The sequence below is a fragment of the Trachurus trachurus genome, assembly GCF_905171665.1.
Source record: "Trachurus trachurus genome assembly, chromosome: 16".
NCBI lineage: Eukaryota > Metazoa > Chordata > Actinopteri > Carangiformes > Carangidae > Trachurus > Trachurus trachurus.
The window spans coordinates 18225991-18232094 of NC_139902.1; positions in this window are offsets into that span (position 1 = coordinate 18225991).

Below are 6104 nucleotides of genomic sequence, written 5' to 3' on the forward strand. Positions count from 1 at the left end.
TTCAACACACTATCTTACAAATTACACCCACACACTTAAAATTCACCACTGGTAGTTGGGTTGTAAACTCAATACCTACAAAAGTAATACAAGTAGATCGCAGGTCAGTGGCACGGCTGCTCGCTGACAGCTACACAGGAACTGATTTGACTGTATTGTGTTTTTAATGTCAGATGACACATAAAGTGAGCACAAGCACAGAGTCCCAGTGTCCTAAACCAGGAACAACAATGAGCCACGTGATTGAAGAAGTGTCTCATCTGATGGCATTGCTCAACACCAACATTGCTTCATATCTATAATTCCACTGGGTTCAAAAGTGTCTGCAGGGCTTTATTGGTTTCTGTTTAGCAGTCTGGGAAACAGTGCAGGTAATGACCTATACTGTAGATTATCATCCGTGGGTTTATGGTGGTGACAGAAATCTCTGCTCTGAAAATTACACCTGCATGTGAACAGGCAAATACTGTACTGGTATGCAAGCTGCTTATGTTTCTCTAGAGTCAACGGCTCCACATGATGAGCACACTGTCACTCACTGGGGATCCTTGTTGAGCAGAGCCCCGTTTGAGCTGCGTGTGACTAGCATGAATGATATGCCCATCTGTCAACGGCCCAATCCGCACAATATAAATCTTACATTTAATTACTGATCCTCTTCTGCGGCAGCGTCTCATTAAACACCGAGCGAATACTGTTACTCCTGTTAGTTTGAATACTGTCGCCGTCTGGACTCTGCAACTGACAACCGCTCCGCCCAGACACATAGCAGCGCTGCAGACTAGTGAATAATGGAGATAATCTGCTTGAAGGGTGTAGACAAACTTGCAATTGTCAGAATTATATAAAAGAAGTCAAGCCGGTTTGGCTGATTGGAGATCCCAGCTTTATGTATGTACAGTATGTACAGTATACACAGTATAGTACGTGGCGGTGATAAAGTTTCTATTCAACCTCTAAACTTCATTCTTACATGATATCAATGTGTAATGTGGTTTATTTCAAGCTGAAACATAAAAAGGTTCCTACTAGCTGGCAGTGAAATAATCTGTGATTTAGGAATGTATGCAATAGCATCCAACATGCCAGATCCTGTCTAACGCACACCTGCTTGTCACTGTTGTGTGCGTATATGACAGGAAGGGTTATATACTGTTCTTTTCATATAGGAACGCTTGTAGGATAAGTGCTTCAGGAAAGATTTTCTGAGCTGATGCAAAGAGAGGTTATTCTAGTTACACCACCCTCTTTAACCTCCCACTGCTGTCAGAGCAAGCCTGCAATTCTATCACCCTGCGACCCGACGCGTACACAAAAGATGATCGGGCCCGACAGCAAAGAAATTCGTGAACCTATGGAGTACTTCACTTCATGTCTATGCAAATAATGTCCTTGCTCAACTTTTAGGAGGAAGGAAATTGAATGGATGCGTGCGTGCGGTGGTCGTGTAAACCCCGCCCCTGCAGTGCAGTACACAATGCATAAATATGTCCAGATACTGTATATCAACACATGCACACAAAAAGGATAGATAATATGCAAACACCAAAAAGGAAACAAACACTGTGCTGGGTTTTTTCTACTCACACCGCCACACACCCTCCAAAATTTACACCAAGTGGTGAATCACTCGATTACATTTCACTGCAGGGTAATAATAAGAAAGGTGATAAATCTGCCATCAAACAAGCAAAGGGAAACTACAGAACATTACGCACAGGCTGCTGTGCAATACCCCTCTTTCCCTCCACTGACACACACACACACACTAAAATACAGAAGAAAAAAGTTTAAAAATGCATCAAGATAACATCATAAAATCATTCACAATCCACCTCTACTGTCTTTGGGCACTGGTGTGATAAAGGCAGTGATGGGTTGTGTTACTTCACATGGGTACTCCCGGGGGGAATCCCCTAGTGTCGCTGTTTATGTGTGTGTGTGTGTGTTTTTGTGAGTGTGTATGTGTGTCCACAGAAAAGGAAGAATGCCACCATTGAGCACCCTGCCATTGCGCCAGCAATCCTCTCCCCCGCACCCCCACCCCTTCCCGTCCTCGCTTGCACTCTGACGTACAGTTGGAGCAGATTTGGTGACACGATGATAAAAGCCTTCCTCTGTTTCTCTCTTTCTCTGCTTTCCTCTTTCTCCAGTGTCACCAGAGTGCTGAGTGCTGCCGTAGACATAGAGAGCTCATTCAAACTGACACAATCACTTTTCACTTCGGCTGTGCGATTAGACAGATCAGAGTGTCTCGCTGCATTATCTCCCACCATACAGTCAGCAGCTTTGTACGAGGGGCCTAAAGGTGGTGGGCCGCTGTATATATACTTACAACCCTGCACTACTGTGAGAGGCAGCATCTCTGGGGCACTGACTTTCTCAGTCATAAATCTGACAACGTTGACAAGCCTGCAGAAGTTTAACAGTTCTGCACGGAGGCAGGAAGACACCCAACCTGTCAGTGCCATTCTTTATTGCTGGATAATTAGTTTTAAACAGAGGCAGAAAAAGAAGCCCAAGAACAAAAAGAATTGATTTGATTTGTAAAATTCAATTTGCCCCAGCAGAAAATAGTGATACCAAAATTCACTCACCATTCATCTGAGATGTTCCTGCTGTCTGGCTCAAATTGGCCACGTTGAACTCAACCCTGCAAAAGAAAAAGAAAAAAGACCAATGGAAGTGACACTGTCTTCGTTTCTGTTCAGCTTGTAGGAAGGTAATGCTTCTCTACCTGCCTCTCACCAAATATGTGAAGAAATATGGCATGTGCAGTTCTGCGCTGACCACAGTGTAAGACATAAAAGGGGAGAATGAAGTTGGGGAAGAGGTGATTTTTTTTTTTTTAAACATGTAAAAATGGAAATGTCATGAAAGCGTTAATGCTCAAAAACAAAAACAAAAAAACAGATGAATTCTCATTGAGGATCCCAAAAGGAGCATACGCTTTATTCAAGGTTTGGCAGATGTTGTTTTACCAACTATGTGCTTTTCCTATAAGGCAGTTTGTGTTGCTGGGTAATCTTTTACATTTCATAGCACAAGTAACTGATAAAGTAAGGAAATGTATTCTCTGTAGGGAAATAAAACCAGATAACAGTACCAACACGAACTTGAATACTGTCATAAAAGTGCAAGAATGTTTCGTTGGGTGCATGCAGTCAGGTAATTGGACTCACCAAACATTTGTAAACAAAACATAGTCCCTTCAACGTGAGTCATTCAATTTCAGGCTTATCACTTGGTGTTTAGTTGAGGTTAGGCTCAACCATGTGTTGGTTACAGTTTAGAGACTCCAAGAATTAGTACAAATCAATGCAATGTCCTCTATTGTGACAAAAATAAGTCCTTGTGTGTGTGTGTGTGTAAGTGAGTCACCTGACACGAGACGTTGGTGGACGCAGTTGATTACCCACATGTCCAATTCTATTAAAAGGACACGGTCATAATCTCTAATCACTTCCACGTCTGGCGGAATAAGAGAGCAGGTTAATCTGGATTTACACGTCACCATGGTGAGGTCACAGCCGAGGCAGCTGATACCCTGACCAGCCAGGAAGAGTAGGAGAGAGAGAGGAACAGGTGAGGGGAGGGACAAAACAGTGAAAAACATGAGTTAAAAATATAACCGTACACGCTTCACTTTTTAAGGTAAATTATCAATTTAGAAAATCTAACATTAATAAGACCAAGATGATTATAGATACTGTTGAGAACTTGACTGACAATACTACTAAATAATACTGATGTGTGTGTGTAAAATAATGATGATAAAGAATATTAAACACTGATAATAAAATCATAAATGAGTCTTTTGTGTAAAATAAATGATCCATTTACAGATTGCTCTTGATGACACAGATATCGCTTTACAATTCTGACAAGGGAGACATGCAGAAGAACTTGTGATCTGTGCCTATAGGATATGGTTTGCCCTAATAATAAAAAAAAAAAACGGGAGGGGGTATGTTAGTTCATGTTATAAGTTATTGCAAATCGTCACGATAAGATGGCTCCTGACCATAGCCCATAGACAAGCTGTGCTCAAGAATATGCATGACTTGTTTCAAAATTAATTGTGCTCAAATGTAAATTGAGAGTGTGCATATGATGAATTAAATAACAAACTTGTGTATTGTTGTGAATACCGGAGTGATCTGAGGCTCTCGTCTAAGGCCTGGTGGCATGTGATCTGTATGCCCTGCAGGGCCTGGCGCAGTTGGGACTGGCCACAGAGCTTCCCCAGCGTGAAGCAGTCACACTTACAAACAAACTTAGCAAATGACCGGAATGCCGGATCCCCTCTCCCTGCACACTTTTACTACCTCATCTAGGAAAAGTGTGAGAATCTAGGTCAGTGCATGTTCTGCTGGACCAAACTCTTCTCCTTCTTCTTCCTCTTATCTGAACACATGCGTAAGCAATATGAGGCTTCCTTATCTGAAGTCCAGGGGAAATCTGTGATCAAGGTGTAACGCGGAGGAGATGAGGGGTTTCCCAGGGAGGACGGACCGCAGCTTTACAGACTACACCTGTCTATGAGTCTGCACACTCGCCTTTCAAAATCAAAACAACTTCATTTCAGCCTAAAACTTTGCGACCTGTCTGCTGCTGCTGCTGCTGCTGCAGATCCAGATCCCACCGTAGCCCGACTATGACTGTCTGTGACTATGATCATGGCAGTCACCACTGGGCTTTAACTTTCTTTTTACTACCATATTCCCCCTGTCGCCTGATCCTGTAGTCAACTCTGTGCTCAGCTGGTGAGGGGGGAAAGCGGCGCTGCTGCTGCTGCTGCTGCTGCTGCTGCTGCTGCTGTGCGAAGCTGCAAGCCATCACATTCACAAACCTGTCGTGTTGTGTGTCTGCTTGGCGAGAACCGAAGAAGACTATTTATCTTCGGATCTATGGTCTTTTCATTCCCCCGCAATTTCCAACCCCTTTTCCACGGAGCGTGACACACAGTCAGAGAGACAGAGAGTCGGTGGCAGGGAGACTTTACCTCTCGGCGCTGTTGTTGTTGTTGTTTTTCTCTCTCTCTATCAGCTGACTGTAAAGCTATCCCTCCACTAACCAACTGGGTAAAATGATAAGTGTGCTGATTGTGGAGTCGGGGGCTCGCTCAGGTTGCTTTAGCCGAATGAAAACGGGGGCACGGTTTACGGCTAAAAATACCTGTCTACGACTATATTTGGCTTGGCTGGATCACAATCACAACGCTAAAATAGTCGGGCCCGCCCCGGCTGAATGAATGGGCTCTCTGCTATCTCACTCTTCATCCGTTCTCCAGATGCTAATTTTAGCAACAAAGCTTGCGTCAATCACGAGCCTCAGTGCGTCAAGGCTTGGCCCCGCCCCCCGGAGCTCGTCATTGGCCAGGATGAGGACGCTGGGCGAAAAATACGCGCGTCCTGATTGGCTGTTGGGAGTCATTGTTCTCGGCCGCTCCGGAGGCGCCTGTTTTTTAATGCTGAGGTTGTCGAGTCCGGCTGCAGGGGTTTGCCTCTTCCCGTACCTGCTGCTCCTCGTACGCCTTACCTGGTTTGTATCAGCATTGCGTGTAGCCTAAATGTAGGCTATTTAGGGTTATATATACATATGTACAAAAAAAAACAATTAACCACAGTTTTAAAGAGTTGCAAAGGCCAAGTGGTGCTTTATGTGGTAGCACTTTAATTAGGAACATATGTGAAGTTAAAATGTGCTGTTTAAATTGCAAAAACACTATTTTAACAAGTTCCCACTATGTAATTAGACTAAATTGGGCTGGACACTGACATCAGATTGTATTTGATTTGCATTTGAAAAGGTGAAATCTTTTAACTGCATTATTCCACTTCATTAAATAACATCTTAAAGCCTAATGGGCTAAATTACCTGTAATAATAGTGATTATGGGTCAAAGAATCCCATCAGTTGATTTATATTAACAATAGCCTGTGTTAAGGCAAGATGAGCAAGGCTTGCTATATGGCTTTGAGGGATTTGCTACAGATGCTGTAGGGCAGGCTATTGATCAATCTTTACTCACATGTGACTCAGGCAGTAGGTTCAACTACAATAGGCAACAGTCTTCATATGAGTAACAGGAATAGTTTTAT